General features: G+C 37.7%; 1 protein-coding gene across 3 annotated transcripts in view; it reads right to left on the bottom strand.

The window, feature by feature from the left end:
* Window positions 1-25,395, bottom strand: part of LHFPL2 (LHFPL tetraspan subfamily member 2) — a 116,176-nt gene that overhangs the window by 79,036 nt on the left and 11,745 nt on the right. For all 3 annotated transcript variants that reach the window (XR_014592452.1, XM_083883293.1, XM_083883294.1), the window contains exon 2: window positions 3,504-3,562. The gene's annotated coding sequence lies outside the window, so the exon portion shown is untranslated. The remainder of the gene's footprint in view (window positions 1-3,503; window positions 3,563-25,395) is intronic.

Below are 25,395 nucleotides of genomic sequence, written 5' to 3' on the forward strand. Positions count from 1 at the left end.
AACAGGGCATTTGATAAACCACAGAGTGGCCCATGTGTTGGCTAACAGGGAAAACAAGAGGCAAAACTGGACAGCCAGGGCATGGAGAAAGATCTTTTACAGACTCAACAGACTGGTCACAGTTCAGTCCCAGTTCATGGTCAGGTAAATGGATGGTTTTCTTTGGAATGAGAAGCAAGTGTTTGGGGTTTCTTTAATTCTAGAGCAATTTTGCTCCTACTTAAATGAAATTTATCTAACTCAATTTGCATCTCAGTCTCACCAACTGTCAACATGCTTTTCAAACAAAGTAAGATGCTATAATAAGACTGTCTTCATTATTCTCAAATTTTTACATAAAAATAAAGGGAGAAACCATAAAGACACAGTTGTTACAAGTGCTTCTGGCACCAAAAAATGCCTGTGAAAATAACTGTCATCAAATAACAGCACCCACTGTTAGTGACTATGTACAGTACACAAAGGGAAGAACTTCAGTATTATACTGCTTATGGAAATTATCAGTCTCGTTCCTCCTTAATTTATATATGTCATCTAGCCCATAATTCATAGAATCTTAGTGAATTAAAGAAGTCTCCACTCAGTTTTACTGATAACAAAGTGAAAAATTTCAGTGCTTTGGCCACCAAGTGGATGGTGGTGCTTTCACAATGTTGTGATATTGATTCTTTCATCAAAAGACTGTCAAACCTTCCGAGTCCAAAGTGGAAGTCTTCAGCAAAGAAAAATCACCAAGAAGTGTACAAGAGGTTGACAGAATGACTGATGCATGGAAAAGTCAACAAGGATCCATTTCTCACAACAAAATTGAGCTGGCAGGTTACTACAATGATAGATCTGTAATAAACTAGGAAGTATTTTTTCTTCACAATGTACACCTGAATTATGGAATCTTTGCAGCAGGACACTGGACACACAGAATGCACAAATAGACTAAAAAATAATTAAATTCTTGAATTACAGACCCACTGCTGGTTACTGAAAACACAAATGCCTGTGGTTCAACCTTAAGAGCTAAGGAAGCTCCTAAACCACTAATTAAAGGACCTAACCATGGGAAAGAATTACTACATATACTTCATGCATTTCTTACATTTTTCTCCCTAAGAAAATGTACTAGCTGCCTTTGGAAAGAGTATGAAACTAAATGGACACTTGGCCTGACTAGAACATGCCTAGTTGTCTGTTCTCATGAAATACAGGAAAATATGCCAAATACCAGATGAAGGCAGACAAACCAACAGGCACAGAATGTAAGCAGACATTAGACTCTTAAGTCTCTCCCAGTTTACAAACAGTATTAATCACAATTTCTGTGAACAGCATGATATAATTCAAGACATAACAGATTTAGACAGTTATGTACAATTATTGTGAGAAACAAAAATTGCAAATAAGAAAAATTATTTTGCTTGTCCCATAAGTGTGATTTTATTCACTGCTGGGAAACAAGCCATGATCCATAGCCAACTTTCAAGCAGGAAAACAAATTAGGTACAACCATTTTTAAGAGCCAAGGCTGTATTCTACAAAGAGGTTAAACTTTGGTCCACTTTTAGAAAGCTTTTTTAATTCAGTGGAAACTAAGCCTGGACAGGTGGACCTTGTACCTGAGGAACACCCCAGCACAGTACACACATCCCAGTATAAGGAAAAAGGAGTCATTTAGGACAACTTCTGCTCCCTTTGCATATTAAATGTTCCTTTTAATCTGGTTAACTACTAAACTTCCATAAGGAGCTTCAGATTTATCTGAACATTGGTAAACTGGCCAATCAAGTCCAGTTATGTGGCAATGGAGTGGGTTTGCAGGTGTTCTAGGGGTCTGTTTAGTGGTAGGGTTATTTATTGTGTGAGACGTAAAGCAAGAAGAATCAAGTACAGAGGGATTTTTCAAAACTTTTTCTAAAGATGAGGCTAAATCTGATGTCTTTTCTGTGAGGAAGGCAACACACCAATCTAGATTTAATTTTGTCATCACCTGTTTATAAAATGAAACAGGATTTTGTTATTTTGGACAGAGTTTGCTGTCCAGATTCCATTCACTGCTATGCTCAGTAGCCATCAGAAATGAGAATAACACTTCAGCCTGGAAAACCAGCATGACTCAGACACCTACTGCCACTGAGACTCCCTGTCTCCAGTTATGTGACATCTGAGAACCTGTCCCTTCTAATAAACAAAAGGAAATGAGTTATTGAGAACATATAAATGGATAAATCACATAGTAGACACTGGGTATTAGGCAGCTGCCACAGAAAATGGCACACCCAAGAAAGTTCTTACTTTTCTATTATCCATCCAAAATTATACTGCTATTTTTTTCTGCCCTCCTCATAATGGAAGACAATGTCCTATAAAGATTTTCACTTTTTTTGAGAGATTTTCCACAGCTCTTGTCTTTTTACTGTGAGGCTAAACAGTCACTCCCTTCAAAATCTTCACGCAGGTCATAGTATTAAAGGACTTTATCACAGCTGCTGTGTGCAGTATTCTACCTAAGACCTCATTAGTGCCAAACAGAAAATAACAGCTATGGCCCCTTACATGCAACATTTTTTATTAACATATCTCAGATGTAAAAACAGGTGTATTTGTCCTTCAGCTATAAACTCCAGCTTTTCACTGGCTAGACTACTTTAATTTTTTATTTCTCTTCCAGCAAGTATGCAAAACACACCAAATTGTGCTCACCTTTTGGAATTTCAACTGATTGTGTTTGCACTGCCTCTCCAAATTATCAAAGCAACTGCTTTACAGACATCCTTTTTCCCATGTGAAATCCATCTAAATTTTCCAGCTGAGGCACAGGACCCTGTATAGTGAATTTGGGTCATCTGATAATAGGTTTGCTTTTGTTACTTAGATGCCACAACTCCTTATATGCAACGAGTGGATTCACAGTGTCTGCTTGATAACCATTTACCATATTCTCTGTGTTCTATTGGTACCAAGTACCCAAGCAAAAGCAGAAGATATCCTGGACCCATCTGAAATGCCTTCTCAGTGGTCACTAAACCATTAATGATACTTGGAGACCTTTTCTCAACCACTTGTGTGTTCATTTTACAATGATTTCATGTGGAGTTCCACACCTTTTTCTATGAGTGATGTGGGGGGTAGTCACAGTCACTCACAGTCACTGAATGAAATAAAGTCAAGATACATCATCTATCTACCACTCATCTTCTATCTGCTAGGTTAGCTATACTACCAAGGAAGGAAATGAAAATTTCCTTACTCCTTGATAAATCTATACTGGTTGCTTATCAATTTTATTATTCCAGAGGTGCTTATAAAGTAACTGTTTAATAACTTGTTAAAGAAATGTGCAGGGATTAAGGTTTCATTGACCAATTTGTAATTCCTTTCTTCTTTCAGGTTTTATTGACTGGCTTACAATTCCCTTCATATTCCCCAGCACCTTTACAATATATATACATATTCATGTATATTTTTAAGTAAGAAAGAAAGAGGGAGATTAGGTTCACATTTGCCCTTACCCAGTCTTCTGAAGATTCTCCTGCTCTTTCAGAGACTCTCTCAATACTTGGACTGGTACCTGACAAAAAGATAAATTATATTGTTGAGTTTTCAGTTTACCAATTTTTCAGTTCTTACCTGAGCATGGTAAACCTTTAAAATCAGTGAAATAAAAAGAAAAGTTGATCACAAAAGACCTTAATTATGAGAGAGGGAAAAATTATGAGAAGTGGACTTCAGTAACAGTGACTCCTGACCATCTACATTTTTTTAAAAAATGAAATCTAAAAAACCATGAACAAACAAACCCCAACAACAAATCACTAGTTTGAAGCACTGATAGCAGTAAATGTTTGTGGTTGGTTGTTTGGATTTTTTTCTTTCAATTAAGATAGCAAAAAAAAAGTAGAATAAGCCACTAACCTTATTGCTTAGCTTCAAAAGCCTGTTGAGGGGCAATAAAACAGGGTCATTCAATAGAAGTTTAACAAAACTTCTATTGTGAAAAACACACTAAACTCCTTCAGGCAGGTTGGGCAAGTGGAGATCTACTCAGGTATTGCCTTCAGCTACACTGCTGGAGAACTGCAGGAAGCTGCTGTCTCCACTGCTCTGGTCCAAGGTACTCCTTACTGCTTTAGTAGGAGGGTATTGTGCTAATGGAAATCCCCTGCTGGCAACTGCAGTCAGCACTGTGATTTCCCTGTTGAGTTTTCTCAAAATATGAGTGCAGACACAGGGAATGCAGCAGGAAGTACAAGAAGGCAATCTTCCTTTTTGTACCTGCCTTGGAATAAATGGAAATGTCAAGTTACCCAGCAGGTAGGCTACACACTGTACTCAGCACACAAAAACATGACTCCACAAATATCCGCTGTTACACACTGATCAGTTAAAGTGACCTACTGGTACTGCCAGAAACCACCCTGTCATGTGTGCATTTATTAAAATAATTCAATTCTAAAAGGTCACACTAAGCTAGTCATATCAAAAAGGTGTTCTCTCCCTCTTCCTCTCGCTTTCTTTTAAATAGAAGAGAAAATTAAAGACAAGGAAGTTTTTTAAAGAAAAATAAAACTAAGAGCAAGAGACACCAATAAAAAAGTAGGTCGCCAGTTAACACATATAATTTCCAGCATTTAGACCCACTGGCTCGATTCTCCAGCACTGTTTACTGACACTATTATTAACTACATACTGTAGCTTCATATCTCCTTGTAGCCCAGAAAGTATAATAGTCAACTCCCTCCTTTTACCAGTACACCATTCACAAGTAAAACATCTATATTTATTCTTTTTGCTTGATAAGATTTGGGCTTATGACACTATGTGGGCAGACTTTTTGCACAGTTTCAGTTTGCTGTATTCAACGCACACATTGGACCTGAGAAAGCACAAAGCTTCACATCTTCTGTGTGTTGCCAATACAGTGATGTACCTCATCAGACAGCATACCACTAGAAGAGTTAAGACTTATCCAAAACACATTTAGAAGAACTGAAATGAGTACTAACATGCTAGAGAAAAAGACAATAACATATATGGGTGAAGGAGGACTGGATCAGCAAATTTCTTAACCCTTATTTATGGCAGATGTCCAGAGTGCCCACATTTCATTAATTGAATTTGCAGTTTGATTTTTTTTTAAATTTTTTTTTTAATTTTTTTTTTTTGTCAGTGGTAGTTATTTATACCTTCTCATTCAAAAAATACTTAAAAAATCAAGTATGTCTTAACATGAGTCATCCAGAAACACAGCTGAAAAGGATTCTCAGATCACACTGGCAAATACCAATTTAGGTAAGCAGAAATCCTTCCACTTGGATGTGGATCAAAATTCTACTGAATAGGATCAAGGTTATAGTATCTATACTGTACTTCAATTGCACTGCCCTGAATTGAACTAATTGTTTTTGACGTTTTAAAGTCATGTATTATCAGAAAGAAATCACTTTTCACAGAACATGGCAGTTGAAGAAATTGGACTGCACAGTCTCCTACTAGTTTAAGAAAAAGGAAGAGGCAGTGACTGGCTGACTCTGAGTGACCCTTTGCTCAGGAGCAACAGATTTTCACTGACAGACCTCAGTGTGTCCCTGGAAGAGAAAACATGTCACGCTGCCCCATCCTGGCCCATCCAGTTCCTTCAACTATTCTGTGAGGAACTAGAGGTAACAGAGAGGTGAGCTGTAACCCTCCTGCAGTACAGCATGAGGAAAGGCAAGCCAAATATTTAACAAAATTGTTGTCTTTCTGCTGCTTTAAAAATATCCACTTTCTATTCATGTGACAAAAAACATTCCGGAAAAGAAAAACTATGTTGATCCACAGCCCATTCCATGTTTTCCCCTTCTACAATATATAGTTCCTCATTGTGTATTTCTTTTCACAGGAGTTAAATTAAGCCCTTCATTTATACAGATCCTTCAGTCTAGAAGGATGGTTTATAGCTCCCAGTTTAAACAATTACAGTGGTGCATACTTGGCTATGGGATTGTCTCAGCAGACCTTAACAATCCACAAACTTGCAGAGCAAACATCACAGAAGCAAAAATGCACTGTTTCCATTAAACAATGGCAAACTGAGGACTAAGCATCAGCATCTAGTTTTACGTTTAAACAGTGACACAAATTAACTCAGTTGTATTTTCCCAACAGATGTCTCAAAACTAGTGGTAATTCCATCTTCTTTTTTTAATTCTAAGATCATTTATTTCAAGACCAAAACATATTTACCTGAGCTGAATAGAGATGCATGTTTTTAATAAGATTTTGTCAGACAAACCATTTTCAGAACCATAAAATATATTTATTACCCAATTAACATACATTTATGCTACACATTATGACAAACTCATGTAATTGGAAAACTAATTAACGTGTTTCTAATGACATGTTAATTCATGTCATTAGAAAACAAAACATATCTCTGAATTGGACACCATGCCCTCCACACATATCAACCAATTTAGCCTCCGTCATCACTGTTCTTTTCAGATTCCATGTGTCTGTTCTGGTTGTTTATGTGACTACACCAGAAAAGCACCATAACTTGTTTTATCTGAGACAAAGAAAAATATATACATACATATGCATCAGATACGTTAGATCCCTACAAAAATAAAGAAAAAGCTGATAGCTCCCATTCAGAAAGACAACTCATCTGCCTTCAAAAAGAAGAAAGGAATTTACTTTTCAGGATTTCACAATACAGCCTGGCACCATATGTTTCACTTGGATTTTTTTTTTCCTATTTTTGTTTTTCTTCCCTCTTGAAGGACTATAGCAAGCTTTATTATGCATGGATTCAGAAACCACGAGTCAGCCAAAAGTTGCAGATCTCTCAGGATAGACATGTCCATCTGTCATTTCACAGCAGGAGAACAATAGGAGATTCAATATAGACACAACAAGCTCTCACAATCCTTACACAGCCAGACAGAAAATGTGCCATAGCTGATAGCAAGCTGCCTTTGAAACTCCAGACAGATGTTCCTGTGTAACACCAGGATCAATTGCTGCTTTCTTGTTTCTGGATTTGCAAATTCCTCATTTTTTTCATAGCAACCAAGAAACAGTCAGTGTACTTACTGCTTGTAACCTCTCCAGAGCTTTGGGAAAATCACACTACAGAAGCAACAGAACCTAAGACACAGAAGCATTTTCTTTAATCTGCAATTTTTCTGCTCTTGGGGCCTATTTTAAAAGTAGGTTATCCATAAAGCTTGACAAAGACTGTGTTGTATTTTATAATGATTTTCAAAAGCTTTGCTTAACAGCCTTCAATTATCTTCTCCATGAATCTGTTTAGCAGCATACTGCATTGCTTCTTGACTGTTGAAAAAAGAATCCATTTTGATATTTTAAAGTTATTTATTTCATATCTGTGGATCTTGAAAACAAAATGTATAGGCAAAAAAAATTATTTTTAAAACACTTTAATTTAATCTTTGGGTGGCTATGCAGAAAAAATTGACAAAGCATTGGTTGCAGCTCAAGTAAGAAGTGTTACTCATTACATTCAACCAATTTACATGTCTAAAAATAATCTCAGTAGGCCCATCTGTTAAACTTTTGTTTCAGTAGTATATGGTGGAGCTTTTTCCTGATGAGTCTCACTGGGTTTTGATTACAGTAGATTTGCAACACTGGCTCCTTCACAGTTCTCACATTTTCCAGAAGTAACCAAATGAGTCCTTTTAAACAACAGGATAGTGCCTGTATCCTACTGTGAAGTTTGCTTCACTGAGAATGAGCTTCTAAAATGCTGGACTTCTAGTTACTGGGGGCACACTGAAAATACACACTTTTGTGTATCTTCAGAAGTCCATGCTGGGCTTTAAAATTAAGCCAACCCAAAATTAAGCAAAAGATCCTCAAAAGTTATGTAACTTGTAAAGATGAAAGCTGACATGTTACACTGTACTTGCTGACCAGTTTTTGTGCAAGAACAGTATCATTTGCATTTCTTCTTTAAGGATCTCAGAGAAAGAAAAAGGTAACAGTCCAGGAAAGGAAGGAAAAATAAAGAAGCTTGAGAAGGAGCAAGAATAAAATACTCAAAATATGAAGCTAGAAGGGATGTATATGCATACAATTGAAAGTATACTTTTTACATCTGAACTCCAAGGTTTCACATCAAAAATTTAGCTGTGTCTCTCAAGTATTTCTGGAAATTTTACAGGCACTGGATGTAAAGTCTTCATTAGCAAAATCAGTATGCTTTTTAAACTCCTTTTCTTGTACCTTTCCACAAAGATGCACTTCAGTCCCACCCAACTGGCAAAGACAATTAAGCCTACATCAACTCTCAGTTCTTTAAAGTTTGTTGGGTAGAAACAGTATTTAAAATTTGAATAAAGATCTCTCAAATATCGAGATAGATTATGTATGTCACAGCAGGGAAAAAAACTGCAAGGAAAACTCTTTCAGACAGGCTATGTTTTAGTTTAGTTTTTGGATGGCAGGGGTTGTTTGCTCTCTTATCTGTATTGAAGCTTGGAATAGCCTGAAGCAATGAACAGCACAAATTAAGGAGGAGTAAGAGTGCAGCTGGAAAAGTCAAAAGGTAATCTCAAATTGAATTCCTCACCATTAAGCAACAGAACAACTGCTAAACCTGCCACAAAGGTAAATTAAATCTGAAATACCTGCTTTTCACTTGTATCCAGATCTGTTAACATGGTTGGTCTTTTTCCTAGTACATCACTTTTTGTGAATCTGTCTCATAGTACATAACCCCTGTAATTTCCATTAAGAGTTCATTTCCTAAGTAACAGATTACTTTAAGCATGCATCAATTAATTTCTCATTCTGCAAAACAGGCTATGTTCTAACATATCCAAACTCTAAAATGTCAATTTCCATTTCTTAGCAAGATTAATTAAACTGACTTAGTTGATGCAAAGTTAGTCTGTAAAGAAAATTAAGTTTCTGGTAAACATTAAAACTTTCCTTTTTTTCCTTGCATCAGGTCCACAGATCCATTAGAATGAGACATGTGCCTGCAGGAAGCAGACCAGAGTCAGGAAGAGTCTGTTTCTCCAGGAAGCAGAGCAGAGTGTTCCAGCCTGGACATACAGCACACTGTAAACCAGAATCCATCTCCCCTCTGCTTTTCTCACTCTACTGTGTGCCCTCAGGTATTTTAGATATATCAGTAACATCTGCAGTAAATAGAGACCAAGGCTGAAAAGTAAAAGGATCATGATGCTTAACTATCACTTGACAGACAACTAGAACCTTACTTGAGGTGTACAACTGTTCAGGCTTGAAAATTACTAAGGAATTACAATGAAGGAGGAACAGTTTTCAAATTGCACAAGAGAGTGAGTGGCCATGGGAGTTATAGGAAATGGTTTAATGAAAAAGAAAAAATTCTTTTTCCTAGGAAAGTTCTTAAATTCAAACAAAATCTCACACTGGAGACTCAATAAACCTCATGATACAGCAAGACATTTTAATACAGTGTTGGGAAAAAATAAGTCACAATCTATAAATTGCAGGGTGGGAATAAAACTCATGTCTTAAGGATCCATTTAATGCTGGAATCCTTGCAAAGAATACCTCTCCTCCAAGTGTTAATATAATTGATATAATACCATCATACTTTCATCCTAAACTCTCATAAAAAGCTCCTAAGTTTATGCTTCACATAGTTAAAAAGGTATTTAACTGCTGGACTTAACATGCACCAGTACAACACTTGTTGATATCTTTCCAGAGCCTAGCTCAGCAATGTACTACATCATCAAAACACTCTTTTTAAATCCACACAAATGCAGATGGAAGCCTGCTATTCACCAGGAAACTCCCTCTGCCAAGGTGCATTTGCAAAGCCTCTGAGTTTTGTTAAACAAACCCAAGAGCAAGCAGTTCCCCAGACAGAAAATTATAAAAACAGTGTCAGGGCCACTCTCCCAGTCCTATCTTTTGTTCCATTACAGATGATCAGTGAAATTTTTAAAAAATGCAGTCTTTAAAACACAAAAAAATAAAAGCAAAACAACCCAAACAGTTCCCACTGTGTCCTCACGTACTGGCTGGCAGAATGGGATTATTACTAGTAGTTTCCAGATGCAAAGAGGCTGATCACAAACTCATTGGCAGGGCTCTGCTATGTGCTTTTCCTCAGCTGTGAGAGCTGCTCTGCCCGCCAGAACTGTCACACCAGCACTGATCCATCTTCCTTCACGTAAACACAAGAAGTGCATGGACAGTTCACAAAGCAATGGGAAACTGATTCCCCTGAAACAGGAGGATGGCTCTGCAGGTCAGGCAGAACTGCAGCTCTCACAGCAAGCACAGATGAAACCCACCGGCACATTCCTGATATTCCTGCAGGCAGGAGCAGTGTGACACCTCAGTGAGCAGCACATAAATGAGCCAGACTCTCAAATGCCCTTTGCCTCAGAAGATCCCTTCAAACAGCAATTGCTCTTTACTGTCTACAGATACAGAGGTGCAGGATCCCAATGGCAGATGAGGACCCAGAAGGAAGACATCTTGAGTATGGCAAGTAACTCAACCTCAACCAGTCTCTCTCTGCAAGTCCCTCTCTGGTATTTTGATAGATCTCAGGATGATTAGGCTTGGTTTCTGTGATATCACTTAACTCTTCCATTTATGTTTTTCTAGGGCACTGCCTTGTACCTAAAAACATTAATCTTAGCACAGCCACTGCCACGTCTGCCAGTCACTCCCCAGTCCAGAGTTCTACATACAAGGGCCACAGCACCACGTCTCTCCTCTTTGCATAAAGCACTACTTGGATTTCCAGGAACAGACCAGTTTATTTTCCTCTTTCCAAAACTAACATTACTGCTACTGTAATCCTGGAAAAAAGAGATACCCAGGGGAGAATCAAACAGCAATAACAGAAGTTGTGAAAACAAAATGGCTTCCTTCCATCTGTGAAACACAAGCACCGGGGAGGGAAAAGGAGAAATGCTTTGAACAGGAATCTCTGCAATAAGAGTTTGTTTAGATGTGTCAGACAGACAGTGTCCTGCTGTGCTTGTCCCCAATTATCTGGAATTAGAAGTAAGATGGGGAGAAGATTGCAAAGCTTTGATCTGAAGCAGAACAACGTCAGTTTCGTGGCATCGGTCATGTCATACCCTTAGAGGCAGCCAAGCCTGAGATCTGCTCCTAAAACTCTCATACATCTTATCCTATATCCACTGACCTCCTTTGATCCAAATGATGAGTTGCCCCTTTTGCACACAAAATTAAAGCATCTTGTAGAAGAAGGAGACCTGCCTGTAACCCCATGGCTGCAGCTTCAGGAGCAGCTGAACTAGTTTGAAGGTTTTTGCCAACCAAAAAGGAACATGAGAGAGGGCTTCACCTTCTCCCCTCCCTTCACTCTGCCCCTATACCTGGCCAGTCAGTACCATCTCTTTCCCTCCTTTACATCAGCATGACATACCACCCTAAGCCTGGGCTCTTTTTTGTCTTGAGTTAGTCTGGGAGAGGGAGAGAGTAGGGCTGATGAGGAGCAGAGCAAGGCTAATCCCTCCCTCAGTTCTGGGGAATCAACACACTGGGTCACCCCAGTATTCAACCCCTTGAATACCACTGGAAATGTTGCACATCTGTGGGACTTCGGAACACCTCTAATTTGGCTACCTATAATATTTTTAAATATCATTTGACTGGAGTTAGGCCAAACAAACACACAGTTTTTTTCAGATTACTCCAGACAGCTCTGCTTTCCATTAGGACTGCAGCACTGCACAAGCACTCAGCCTTGGTAATTGCTCATGTTAAAGCCTTTCTGCCATCATGGCAGAAGACAAAAAGAAACTCAGATTTAGAAGAGACATACCTAAAAATGTTATTAGCTTGCTGGTTTATTTTAACTGACTGAAGGGCACAATCCTTTAACATAAACAGAACCATTTTCTTATTGAGTAACACAAACATGGTTAAGTTTGTAGCACACATTTGATTAAAATAAAACAGCTGTTAATTAAGTAACAGGGCATGCTAGCATTGTGAGTCCTGAGTATTTTAACACACACATAGTCACAGGATTTTGTGTAGTAACATACAAATGCAGGTACTTTACAAATGTATGCATAACTGTCCAACTTCAGGGACAAATTCATATTTCACAGTCAGAAAATACAGCTCTTACACAGAATAATATATCCAGTGCCTGACACTTATTTTCACCTATTTGAAATAAGTAAGTTTAAACTGTAACTGCTACTAATATACTGACCTCCCTTTTTAAGGATACTTAATGTCACAGCAAAACACAAACCTTCATATTTCACTTCCACCAAGAAAGCATCAGATATCTTCCAGATCCTATATGTATTTTAAACAGAGGTTTAGAATTAAAAACTTAATAAAAGAACAGGAACTTAAATGGCCTAAACTTATTCATCAGTTAACAAATGAATTTATGTGACCATATTTGAAAACACATCTGATCACTTGAAGTCTGCCAAGAGATACAACACTTCATTCCTGTGATTTTTACATCTAGAGAGACAGTGAACGTAAAAAAATTTGTCCAAGCACCACTGTTTTGAAAATCACCAAAAATTTTCAATGATCAGCTGACCAAAAAAGCAAACAAAAAGTTATCTGTCACCTGAAATAAATAAATAAATAAATAAATAAATAAATAAATATGTAATTTGAGTACTCCTACTTAAAAGATAGTATTAAAATAATGTCAGGATAAACTTCATACCCAAGCTTCACTACTTGCAGGGGTGAATATCTGCTGAAGCTAAACCGTCTCCTAAAAAAAAACAACATCAAGAGCTGGACGTTACTGAAAAACAACCTTTATCTTTCTAAGTGGTAACAGTAAATTGTGACACAGCAGGAATCTCCTGTTCCAATCTAGATAAAGAACTCTTCTTTCAGACAAGATTTCATTTGCATCTGTCTTTAGCAACAAATGAATTGGCAAGCTCATCTCTTAAGATGGTGGAGATGTTGGGAAAAAACCCAAACAGCCAAAATCAACAAAACCCCCTACCCTTTAACAGAGAATTTCCAAGCTTTCAAGAAGAGCACCCAGTTATCACAAATTTAGTGCAAGCTGGTAATAGAGATAGAATAGTCCTTCTAACAGATGAGCTAAAGACAAAACAATTCCTGCAATTCTAGGAGTGACAAAAATGTATGCAGAGAAAAACAGGCTTATTAAAGCATTCCATCCAGCAGTGTACATGCCATGAGCAAAGCACTGGCCACAGCTTATCAAAAACAGGTCATTGGCTCTTTGTTGACTACATCAAGCTTCCTGAAATCTGCCCACACTGGGTCCCTTAGGAAATGATGGGATGTTTTAGTTCACTTGGTCAGAAGGCACCTTTTATTTGATCAATATCCCAAATAAAAGGAAAAAAATGAGGACAAAAAGGGCCATTCTCTATGTCTTTAGTGTAGCCTCACTTCTTTGCTCCCACCCAAACAAAGCAGGACTTGCCCTGCCAGAAAAAAATGTTTACTTTTTCTTTCTTTTCTTGAAAGAAAAGAAATACAAATAAAAATTTAAAAAAGGGAAGGGAAGGGAAGGGAAGGGAAGGGAAGGGAAGGGAAGGGAAGGGAAGGGAAGGGAAGGGAAGGGAAGGGAAGGGAAGGGAAGGGAAGGGAAGGGAAGGGAAGGGAAGGGAAGGGAAGGGAAGGGAAGGGAAGGGAAGGGAAGGGAAGGGAAGGGAAGGGAAGGGAAGGGAAGGGAAGGGAAGGGAAGGGAAGGGAAGGGAAGGGAAGGGAAGGGAAGGGAAGGGAAGGGAAGGGAAGGGAAGGGAAGGGAAGGGAAGGGAAGGGAAGGGAAGGGAAGGGAAGGGAAGGGAAGGGAAGGGAAGGGAAGGGAAGGGAAGGGAAGGGAAATTAATCTGACTCTTCTTTCTAGCTTTCCTCTCCATGTCCAACTCCTGTTACCCAGTTGCAGATAAAACCTGACAGGCCTATACTTCCAATTAGTCCTCATGTGGCCAGCATACTATTTCCCTATTACAGTGTTCAGTTTTCAGTAACTACAGGAAAAATTTGACACAGTCTTGAAGTCAGTCCAAATTTTAAACCCATCCACAAGTGAGCTGGCCTTAATTCAAATGAATGCACTTCCAAGATATATGTACTTGTGCATCTGTGCATCTGTCATCTATATCTCTAGTAAGCAGAGCTAAACAGATGTTTAGTTACCTACATTGCTACCTTAGAATATTTTCAATGTATTTCAAAGAAAAAAAAAACAAACAAAAAACAAAAAATCCCACAACACTTCTCTGACAACATGAAATAAAATTAGATCCTACTGTATTTCAGAAAAAAAATCTGTTAAACCCAAGAGTTCAGTCAATAAACATTAGCCCCTTACATCAAATGAAGCTTATAAATGATTAAGCTTTAGCAATCCCACCCCACTCTAGTAGGTCAGATAAAATCTGCTGCTTCTTAATTGGCAAAATATTTAACCAGTCTGAGTAATCACTTAAGAGAAGTTAACCCCTTGATTCCATGTGTTTAAAGATTACCATCTACAGTGTTCAGAAAGTATAAGCCAGTTACTTTAAAAAAACCCTACTTGCTGCTCATTTCCCTTGATCTGAAAATACAAACAATAGCTGCAAGCCAACAACAACTCTATACAGAAGTAACTTTTTTAAGATTTACATTAATTATAACTAGGAACCTGGTGGTCTGAATTCTATTTCTGAATTATTTATGATCCAAAAAACTAATTTAAACTCATTTTCTCAGTTGAACTCCTTACAATCATACCTAACAAAAACCCCAAATCTCTGAAAAAAATCACCTGGTCAAACACATGAACTGCACTGCTGGAAAAATCTCATTTTGTCAACAAGAAAAGGCTTTTCTTATATTTCTTCAAGAGAGGAATACCAATTCTAGAAAGCAAAACTTTAAAGAAAAATTCATTTCTGAAAATATCTTTGGAAAAACTAACATATATTAACAGAGCTCCGAAAAGCTCTGGTGCTAATTAAGCAAGCATCAAAAGCAAAAGATATGCTAGAGAATAGCTGAATTTTACCTTTAATACCAGCATGTTAAAAAAACCCATGGGTTTTTTTTTTTTTCTTTTGATCTATAATAAAAAGCAGTCAGGTATAGCAAGCAGTATATCTTCCATTGCTTTTTACTGGAACCATCGGTTTTCAGCTCCCTGGAGAAAATCAAGCCTTGAATATAAAGAAAGCATCACATGACATACTTCCAAAATATTCTAGCAAATAACCCCTCATTCCTCATTTTTGTGAATGAAATTTCTAACACAGCTGATAATTCAGCATGCAAAGTTAATATCAAATTTCTCATGCAGTAGAACTGTGAGGAAGCTGGTTTCTGAAATACACACCTAATTAGACAAAGGTGCAGCAGCCAGCCTGCCTGGCCCACAGCACTGACAGCTCAGCAGTCAGCTCTTGGTGGGGCTGGAGATATTCTTTCACTGGTGCCAAAACATGGGCACTTTTAACATGCATCTTTTTCTGTGTCAGAAACCTAGCACCAGCCTTCACCACTAGCTGCAAGAAGAAAAAAAATCAATGTTCTGATTAAACATGAGATGGCTGTCATGCCTCACATTCCCCAAACTCTCTGAAATTTCATATATTTTTCATATATTTAAGAAGTTACCTAAAATGGGTCATGCTCCTAAGCAGAGGGATCAGAAATGGTAATTCCCAACTCCTAACTGCAGGCACCAGCTAAAAGCCTCACAAAATCAGGTTCTTTGAAGCATTTTCTCTGTCCTCCTGGCTCTCTTACTCCTGAGTAAGGCTCAGCTTCAGAAAGATGGGAAAACCCTCCAACTCCTCTCCTTCTGACAATTCTGTGACCTCATGGGGAGGACACCTCACCTACATATCCTCAGGAGAGGATCCCACGCTGGTAGAGATGCCCAACACCCACCTGCCAGGTGCACCATGCCAAAAAATCAGGCAGGAGATGAGCAGCAACCCTATCCATGGGCTAACCCTGCCCCAAGACTCACCATTCCCTTGGGGATCTCTGGTTCTTCCTACTGACTCTACAAACATTGCAGGTTCTTAAGGGTCAGGTAACATGAATCAGGTGGCAAATTTTTCAGCACTACAAGGGATTCACATGTGGAATTGCTTTGAAGCAGCACCCAGCACTTTTATGACTGAATACACTCATATATCAATTTCTGGCAGAATTTTAAAGCATGCCATTCTGAAAGTGAATTAATGGAAGAAAAATGAGTCAAGGGAAAGATTCAGTTTCCTTTTACATGCATGACTCATTTTAATTATCATCCTGCAGGCAGATCAGTTAATTGCTAGAAAGAACTGATTATTTACTCCTTTTCTCATTAGCTAAGACCCATTGCACACTCAGACTAAAAAAACCACAACATGAACTAAAACCAGACTTTGCTTTATATTTCTACCATTTTTAATTCCTTTTTTACTTTCACCCTATTTTCAAACTATATTTTTTGGGAAAAACACCTCCTTTTACCCTTCATAATACTATATTTTTTGTTAAGGCATGTTTTTCTTTTTTAAACATCTGAACTCAGTTGTATCAGCTAATAAAGCATCATAGTATCTATTTTTTAAACTAAGTATCCAGATGTGTCTCTAGAAGTTTATGTTCAAATCAGCGAATTAGGAACACTATTTCACGGCTTAACTCAGTACACAGGATTTTCTTCAAAGCACTTATCAGATCAAGGTTTGTTTTTATTTTACTGTACTATAAGGAATCCCAACCTAAACTAATTTTTCAGGGAAGGGGAAAAAGGAGAAAAAATTAAATTGCTTTTTTGGGTTGTGTGATATGCTTCAAGGTTTTTTTACGCAACAGCAGAAGTAATGACAGAAAGAAAAGAAAAAAATCAAATCAAACACTGGTGACATGGCAAGTGCTCAGCTAATGAAATCATGCCAAAACTAGCTCCTATAATTAACATAAAATGGAATGGCAATGATAAAAGCTCAAAAAAAAGTTATCTTTCATTATGTCTGAAGGAGTGTGCATTGTGGGTGGGAAGGTACCTTTTTTTTCTCTAAAGAAATCAGATACATCTGTTGGTATTTCAGCCTGGAAATAAGACATGACAAGTATAAATAATGTAGTCCCATAGCTGCCATGATTTATTGTTGAAGAGTAATATATCTAGGGAAATTATCTGGATTTTTGAACAGTCTCACTTATCCTGAGAATCTTCAAGATTGCATTATTTCAAGAACATATTATTTCATACAGGAGATGTCTCCAAAAAGGCAATCAAACTTGTGAGTGGGCAGAAATCCTGGGCCACTGGCTGCTGGCGAGGTATGCACTTGCAGGGTCCATCTGGCCAGCTGAATGTGGCAATAAGTGCATTGGTGGGGAGGTCACTGCACTGCAGGAAGGACTATCCCACAAGGATAACACGGCAGGACTATCCCACAGGCTAACAAGGGCAGAAAGTAAAGCCAGGTAGAAAGCACAGGTGACCCTACATGGCAGTAGTGTTGTGTTTCTCCTTCTCCTCTCCTCCTCTCCTTATCAAACTAGAAAGGCAGAACTGCTGCTTAACTCAAGCCACATAATTTTCTTGAAACAATTCAGCATTGAACTACAGTTTATTTTTCAGGTGTGGAGAAAGGTAGCAGGGGAGGGAAGTGCAATCTTGATTCTAGCATTGACCTTAACTTTCTTACTGACATCCTGTCTCAGACCACTTTTTTATGACTCTTCTCTGGTAACAGTTAACATCATCTTTGATAATAGACATTGGCAGGTTATTCCAGCAGCAATTGCACTGGTGCCAAATACATGATATAAACTCTACTCCTAGGCAGAGCATATAATTTTTATTCTCTGGAATTGTGACAGGTCTGTCCTCTTATCCTGGGGTCTTTTCCTCTGTGTTGACAACTTATGTTGAGCTGATTATCTGCTGTGACCCTCTTTTCAGAGTTGCCCCACATCCACATGACATGCCCATGGAGTTATTCATATTTCTCATCAGGTTGACTTTGACTTCAGGATTTCCAGCCTGTCCACATCACCATCTCTTTCTGCTATTTGTCATTCCACTAGCTGCTTTATGCTATTGGCACTGAAATAACATTGACTTTTTCCATCACTGATGATTTTTAAATGCTCTTTTTATGATACAGGTTGAACAAGAATTAATCCAGAAATATATAATGCCTCCACTGCCCTGAGAGTCGGACTGCCTGACCAGAGGGGTTCTTTAGGGCCTTGCAGGCTCTGGTTTTGTGACTCTGCAGAGGCTCACATGGGTAACGTGATTTTGGTCACCAATAAAATCATCAGTGAAGAGAGAGCAGCTTATCTACAAATCCAGCTAAACAAGAACTCCATATTTACAGTTATATTAGGCACCTGCCAGCCAGGTCAAAGCTGATACTTTGATTTTACTTTGGCTAATTCTGTGACCAAAAATGGTTGTTGAAAGGTTAAGTACTACACCTAAACCTATTACACATCTTTATCCATCAACTGAACTTGTCACTTCACATAAAAACAATCTAGAAATTTTCATCAGATGAAACTTTTTCAAGCCTGTATCAGTCAGCATTAGTTTTATACACTTATTCTACTGCCTGTTAATCCCACCAAAGACAGCCCAATATCCCATACAAATCCTGCTTTTTCCAGCATTTCTATCCAGTCCACCCATCACCATTTCCCAGGAGAAAGAAAAGTGTGGTATTCAAGGTAGTACCCACTGCCTGAGGAGTGAAATATTGCTGCCTACCACAGCTTGATGCAGAAGGTCAGGGCTGAAACTACCAAAAATGGGACCCAGAGACCATTCCAAGGCATCACTGCCAGCTACCTTCAATCTGCTTTTACCTTCTCAGGCAGCAGCAAGGGCACTCTGACTGTTCAGGGCTGACAGCACAGCACACTCACACATCTGCACATGCAGCTGTCTTGCTAACCTCCCCTCCCCAGCAGTCCATAACAAAACACAGATCCAGCCCATAAGTCCATTGTAAAATATTAAGTCATCACATGTAATCTAATAAACTGGAGACAGAACACTTATGTCATGTTCTAGTGTCTGAAACTTCTCCAGAAGGAAAAAAAAATATATATATATATATAAATGGGTGGGAAAGATGGGGAGGATGGGGATGTAAATAGCATTAACAGAACAGAGAACTGAAATGCTCAGAGAACTGAAATGCTCAGCTTTTCCAAATTTTCTGAAAGCACTTTGGCCTTGGTGATTTTAATGGATTCTGTTTATGGTTGTAGTTATTGGACTGGAGTCTGTCTTATTACAGATTTGTGATAAGAGCTACAGTGTCTCATCCAAATACTGAACAATCCTAATTACAAATATCTTGTTGGTTTTGCTCTCTCATTTACAGTTATGACATTCATATTAATGCACAAACTGTAATGTGCAGTTCAATTTGTTTCTTATAGAAAAAGCTCAACAGCCCTGAGCACAGTGATCAGGACAATCAAACTGAAGGGGCAGGGCTTTGACTTCTCCTAAAGATTTGTAGGTGACTCCTCATTATCCAAAAACTGAAGTCCCCTGTGAGGTGAAACAGGAGGGGACTAAGTTCTGAGAACACTGATTATTATCCTCCCCATATAATTTAAACCACAAATGATTGAGGTAAAAAACTACTATTTTTGTAATTTCAGATTTAATACAAACAATTCTGTGTATCCTAGAAATGAACAGACATCTGAAGTTTAATAGGTGGCACTGGGAAGCATTCTGACTTGTGTCATGATGAGCAAAGACACTCTGCAAAGCTCTTAAAATTAAGAATGTACTGTATAGTTGCATATAACAGCTAAAGACCACACATTGGGACCCACAAGCCCTCCAGCAACTGTATGCTTCACAAAAAATTGTATGTTCTTACAGAATTTTAGGACAATTGAAAATGGGCATGGAGCAGTTTCTGTTGGAAAAGAGCTTTAAGTGTGACTACATCAGCTACACTGGATTGAGGTTTTTAATTAAATTTCCAGCCCACAATTTCCATTTCTGCACATGCAGAACTGATTTCTTCACATCTATGTGATCCTAAGCATATATACAAGGTATAATTTTGATGAGTGGAAACCATACATTTTAATTCACCTCCTTTTACCCTTCATAATACCTCAAAACTTAGGACAGATCTCTGTGGTACCACAATACCATCACTGCCAAATGGGTCATCAGTCTTTCAACACTTTTCAGAAACATAACTTTTTTCAATTTTAGATCAACAGATTCACCAAAACTCGAAACCCAAATATATAGCTAAATGCTGTCTACAGTTATTCCTAGTTATTAAAATTTTCAGCACCAGTTCATGTTATAATTGATGCTGATATTTCCCTGAAGTGTCAGTAAGAAGAGTTTTATAAAGCAAAGGAAGATTACATCTCTTAAATGTCAGTCAGCTGCTGAGATAACTTTAAAAACACCCAAAACTCTCATCATCAGCAGGAGCACAACACTGCATTTTGGGCCTCCATTTAGCTCCATACATCTCTGGACAACATTAAACAGAAATCCCTCCTGAAGAGAAAGAGAAGTAGATAGAATGCTTGTAGTGTTATTTAACATACTCCAGTCCCTTTTTGTTTGTTAAAACCCAAAATGAAAACTGTGTCCTGTCACCATAACAACTACAGCCCTCTTGAAAACATCTGGAAGTGTATCTGTTATACAGGCTTACCATGTTTTAAGACTTGGAATTTGTGTCTTCAATGCTACATTAAATAAATAAATCTTAGTTAAAGGAATAGAATTAGGCTTTTCTAAGTGACTGAAAAATACGCCCCGTTCACTTGGTACCTCAAGACAGCCTCCCTTTATGGGACATCTTCTCCAAAGCTGCTGACATGCAGACTCAGAACATTCTTCTACCAAAGTCAGATCAATCATAAAAAACCCAAACAAACAAACAAAACCCACCAAAAACCAAAACAAACAAACCCCCCCCAAACTAACCCCCCCCCCCAAAAAGCCTCTGGAACAAAAAACCAAAACAAACCAAAAAATAAAAAAACCAAAAAGCCCCCAAAACAAAACATTAAAAACACCCCAAACACAACACAACAAAACAAACCAAAAAAACCCCAAACCCCAGACAACAGATCTCTTAAGTAAATCTCTCTCTCTCCTTTCATTATTATCTACACCCATTTCTTTCTCAAATGCTTAACATAGGCTTTATTATCTGACTAAAAGAATAATAAATACAGGGTCTCAGGAACTGACAGGAATAGGAGATAAAAAATTTCAAGATACTAAACTGAACATGTACTTTTTTGAAGCAATTATCTTAATTTCAGCTGAAACAAGACAGATGCTCCATTTAACAGGCATAATTTCAACACAAAAATTTTATCAAGAAACTTAGACCACTCTATTCTCTGCTATTCTGCTCCTATCAAAACAAAGCCCAATTTAAAAATCTAATTTTGCATCATCCATTATAAGAAGAAAGCAAAGATATTATTGCGGTCTGATTTAGAATAAAACCTGTTAGTTCACAGAATGTGCTTTAAATTTTCATGTTAAAAAAAAAACAAACAGCTATAAATGAAAGATCCTGTATATGTTTTCCTAATTGCAAAACAATGCCCCTGTTGTAATGTTTCAGAGTACTGAGGTTTCTTAGAAGCACTTTTTCTCTATAGCAGCCATGCCAGAATATGGACAAGTTGAGGAATTAGTTGTTCTTTTAAAAGTCAACCCATTCAAACCATTTATGCAAATAAAAAGCCTAATAGTTCAACAATGCAATGAATAAAGTAACTGTAAAAAGGGATGAGCTAACTTTGCTTTTATGAACTTTTAATTGTGTCCATTTTCTGGAGCAACATTCATCTTTCTAAAGTATCAATTGTAAATGCACAAACTATAAAGGAAAGCAGACAGAATCATAGAAAGCTTCCTCAAATTATGAAGCAAGTGGATGCCTCATAACTTCAAAATTTGTATTTACCAGGGATAATTAATTTAATAAACCACACTTCCTGGCAGTGTGCCAACCCACCTCCTAAGGAAACACCAGAAGACTGCATGACTACAAATGCAGTTGGTTACTGAGTTCTCTGAGAAGTACACTGTGAGCAGTACTCATTAATTCATAAGAAGAGATGTAGTTATGAGGTTTTGGAAGAGGAATGGAAATACCTCAGCTATTCCTTCTGTTCAAAAATTTTTGCATTAATACCTACCCTTTTTTTAAAGCAGAGATTTTATTTTTTTTTTTAATCTAGTTCATTGCATATTGGTTACATTTAAAATTTCCAATGAATGATTACATGAACCATCTGACATCACATATGAAAGTTTCCCAGATTTGGAGAATGAAAGAGATTAACTATAAACCTACACAGCTAAGTATTGCCATGAAGATTCTGCATATTAAAATCAATATTTGGCAAATATTTCCATTACAGCTTCTAACACGAGTTCAAGAACTAGTAAACTTTAGCACTAATGAAGCTAAAGTTCATCTAAAAACAACACAATCCCCACAAATGGTGCTCAGAAATTGGAGATAAGGAACAGACAGTCTGCTCAGTCTAGGTCAGTGCAAGGCTGCTCATTACAGCACTGCTTTCTGAACAAAGCAACCCACTTAATCTTATTGTATCTGACTAATGCAATTTTTGGTAGTTGATGAGAAAGGCTTCCAGAGAAAATTATTTCAATACAAAAAGTAACACTGACACAGAGCCCACATTTTCCTCATTTCATTATCACCTTGCTTCTTTGACCTAATTTCACTGCTGTTAAAAAAGGCCATTAAGAGTAGTTTTGTTTTTCCTCATAAATCATCCCACCAACCCTTTGATCCTTTTGACACCTTCTTCTTAATTCCCGTGAATCTATCAACAACTTTTCATAACAGATACCTTGAAATACCTGCAATTCAAACAAATGTAAATGTACTCTGGGACAAAGAAGTGTTTATAAAACAGGAAAGAAACACTTTTTTTTTTCCTCCTCTTTGTTAGTCCCTAGAATATTTTTTGCATACAATTGGAGCTCATCTTTTTTCATTACTACCTCAAACTTAAATCTTACAGATTTTCCTAGTTCTTTAGTACTTTTTAGGTTTCTCAGACCCCTTTTCTTTTTAGTTTAAACTGCAAAGCTGCATAGTATTAAATAAATTATTTCAAGATAAAACTCAGTTTCCTCTTCTTACTTAATTTGGAAGGCTTGATGCTGAATGAGGGATGATGATACTATGATATCTGTATCGGATGATATTTTTTCACAGATTTCTGTCCTGAAAATCATACATCAGTTGTTCTGCATGCCAGTTATTGTCAAATACTATTTTTTTCACATGTCCAATCCATCAAAATTAGGACTGTGGCTTTTTTGTGAGATTCAAAATACATCTCAAAAGTCACCAATGCAACAAACAGCCACATTATTTTAAATATTAAATATCTAAAAACTGCAACACACAACCATTTGCTTTTGTAATATTTTCCAGACAGTATGCACGTTTAAAAATTTAACTATTCACATATTCAGACAGCAATCTATCTTATGCTGGAACAAACCAATGTGTAGGTGGTGAATCTTCCAGCTGAGCTATGAGAAAGCATTAGTACACAGAAAAATAAGTGAAAGGGAGCCAAAATATCTCCCCACTACAGGCAGAAACTCATTTAAGCATATGAAAAAACATAGTCATTAGGGAAACTAGTTTATCTTCTGTTTCTGAAAGGATATAATAAATAACAGACACAACTACAGTGTGGGCCATGTTCAGGAAATCTGTGAGGTCTCTTGAACCACACACTCCCTCCAGAAAGTCACACATATTAGTGATGAAGCAACTCACCCACCCAGTGGGCAGTGCTCAGATCACTCACATATGGCTGGAAAAGGAGACAGAGACATTCACCAAATGGTTACCAAGAACTACCACCACTGCCAGACTCAACACCAGCCATCCCAGTGGCATTTGAGGAATAGCTACAGGGCTCTTCACAGGCTTGAATTCCCCAATAATCCAATGCAAACAGGGAAAGCAAAATAATTTTTAGATCAAGCCTTCTTTTGACTGCTTAATTTACTTTTTAAAACTTCAAGATGCAAAAGCCCTCAGAAGTACAAAGGTCTCTGAGTCACAGTCAGCAACCACAAAAGTGGGTATGGATGATGTTGTGCCAGCCAACAATGCAAAGTAAACCTACATGTGAAGGAAAAGGAAAATCAACTACTTCCTGATCATGCTAAATTACAGAAGAAGGAATATGAAATTTTTCATTCAACAGCTGCTTCTCCTCCAGCTGGCTGACAGGTTAGGTATGTCTGCCCTTTCCAAAGAAAAATGTACGCTATCTTCAAAATAAAACAGATCACATAGGAGCCATTCAAAAGCTTGGCTCTCAACAGATCCATAATCCAGAGGGATGGACCAACTACTGAATCATTTATTCCACTGTGAGGAACAGATGTACCTTCTGCAGCATACAGACAGTTTTATGCTGACTATAGCCATACTTAGTAGTCTTCTGCTTTGAATCTTTATCTCACTCAAATGAAAACACACACAGACAAATAAAAACAACTAAAATAAATTATACATGAGAAAATCAAGATTGAAAACTTAAAATCAGCCTCTACTCACTAACAACAATGCTGAGCAGCAACATTTATTCCTCTCTTGATTCATAGATGAAGACTATACTGTATTATTAAACCATTAATGGCATGCACATGTTAAAATAACAGAAACACACAATTCTAATGAGTTAAATTCAGAGCTGCAAGGACATATAACACATCCAGGATCAAATAATTAATTTAGAGTTATATACAAAACCAGAACAGTGGTGTACAGCAAAGAGACTTTATCAAGTTGCCATTTGTGAGCAGCAGACAGAAGAGGCAAGGGGACCTATTTATTGTTCCTTAAGCAGGACACCAGCTTCACTGCAAGACCATTTCTAGAAAGATCTGTTTCTATCATGAGGTAATGACATAAATGCAAATTAAGAGATACAATCTCTGCTTCTCTCAAGCAAAATCAGGATGTCTGTGGCTATCCAAAGACAACAGAATGCTCCCTGTCCTGAGCAAAGCAGCTCACAAAGCAGGGCCACTGGGGCAAGAGATCTGCAGGTTTTGCCAGGAGCAGCCCAGATTTTGGAGTTTGCCTGTTGAGCCCTAACATCCACCCTTGCACTGTCACTTGGACCTTCTGCCTTCTCCTCTCTCTATGACTACAGTGCCCCATGCACAGGGCTCTTCAAGACATCTCTATATATTAAGCCCCATTAAATGTTTATTTAATTCCTATTCAGTTCCTATTAATATTATTATTAATTCCTTATATAATTCCTATTTAGTTCCTATTTAATGTAAAGCATCTTTTGTTATTCTTACAAATTACAGTTCCTTTAGAGAAAGCAAATGTTTGACCATAC

The sequence above is a fragment of the Zosterops lateralis genome (genome assembly GCF_965231275.1).
Source record: "Zosterops lateralis genome assembly, chromosome: Z".
In the NCBI taxonomy this organism is placed as follows: Eukaryota; Metazoa; Chordata; class Aves; order Passeriformes; family Zosteropidae; genus Zosterops; species Zosterops lateralis.